This window comes from Echinops telfairi, unplaced genomic scaffold (genome assembly GCF_000313985.2).
Source record: "Echinops telfairi isolate 266 unplaced genomic scaffold, ASM31398v2 ScPeMD7_4;HRSCAF=17, whole genome shotgun sequence".
Classification (NCBI taxonomy): Eukaryota; Metazoa; Chordata; class Mammalia; order Afrosoricida; family Tenrecidae; genus Echinops; species Echinops telfairi.
The window spans coordinates 48,453,747-48,455,260 of record NW_022103900.1 but is presented as its reverse complement, the minus strand read 5'-3'; the positions used below and the strand labels follow the sequence as shown (position 1 = coordinate 48,455,260).

The 1,514-nt window shown below is 44.8% G+C and overlaps 1 pseudogene; it reads left to right on the top strand.

Annotated features, from left to right (window-relative positions):
• Positions 1 to 179: 179 nt before the first annotated feature.
• On the top strand, positions 180 to 749 carry LOC101656478 (annotated as a pseudogene).
• Positions 750 to 1,514: the final 765 nt, after the last annotated feature.

Here is a 1,514-nt window from a genome sequence, read left to right as displayed (position 1 = left end):
TGAATTGTGATAACAGTTGTATGAGTCCCTAATAAAAACATACTATTAAAATAAACTTTACCTGTTTGTTTTCCTTTTAAAAAAATTAAACAAACATAAACATTAAAAAAAAAAAGAAAATAGTAAAAATGAGGTGTGTGTCTCCTCCATGCAGTGGCACATTCACCACAATAGACCAGATGTTGGGGTGCTGCTACAGCAGCGAGAACAAGGACTAGGACCAGGACCTAACCTAGAAGAACGGAGCTGCTTCTGGAACATACCAGCCCTCCCAACAAAGCCCTCAATGGATCCGAGCCCAACGACCAGTCTGCTTCCGCACGCACAGAGGAGCAGGCCCTGCTCTCTTCCATCCTCGCCAAGACAGCCGGCACCATCATCGGTGTGTCTGCTGCGGGCTCCTAGGGGCTGAAGCAGCATGAGTATATGGATCGGGCAAGGCAATACAGCACCTGGCTGGCTGTGCTCAGTGGCAGCCTGACCCATTGGAAGAAGCTGCCACCTCACCAGCCAGCCCCACCTAGTGCTGGCCAGCAAGCCCTTTCCCTTCTCTGACTTGCAGCAGGTCTTCCTGGCTAGCTGCTTACACCTACAGTGCACTTTCTCAGATCCGTGTGGATGCAAAGGAGGAGCTGGTTGTACAGTTTGGGAACCCAGGAAGAGAGGGAGTCCTTGGACAGCTTTCTCTTCTCTCTTCGCCTCATCTCTACCCCTCCTCCCCTGGCCCACACCCACCCCCACCTCACTGAAGTGCATACAGAACCCTAACCTGCCACTAATCATGGGCAGAGACCCTGCCAGTGCCCGAATACTCGTCACAGCATTTCTTGCTCTGGGAAACAAAACCAAACACACACCCACTGTCATCGAGTCCCTGTATATTGTGGTTCTGAGGCTGTAAATCTTTCCATGAACAGATAGTCCCAACTTTCTCCTAGGGAGCAGTTAGCAATCCAGCACTTACCAAACAGTATCAAGAGGAAGCAACTGTGCCTGGAATCACAGGATATTTAAAAAGGATGCCCCTTAGGAATTGACTAGTCCAATTCAAAGACAGAGAGAGACTGGTTCCTCAAGTTTTGCAGCAGCAGAGGCCCTAGTATATAGCTAGCTCCTCATTTCAATTTTTAAATAAATATATATATATATATATATAATCATGCTATCCTTCCTGTCAACCTTTATGCAGAGCTCCAGGGAATAAAGTCAAACTTTTTCTGTCATTCAATGACTCAAGTCATCAATCATTTAGGAAGCATTTCAGACCTATAAATTATCTGGAATCAAGTATTATTATATGCCAGTTGTAGGGCTATCTATATTTATCTACTTGCTCCACATTATCAAATTTTTCATCTCTTATTCTTGGAACGTCTTGAGTGGAGGGACCCGTGAATAAAGGCAACAGTACAATAGACATTGCAATAATTTTATCAGAGCTAGCTGAGAACATGCATAGTGGCAGATGACAATGAATATTAATTCACTGTTCATTTAGCTAATATTTCAGAATC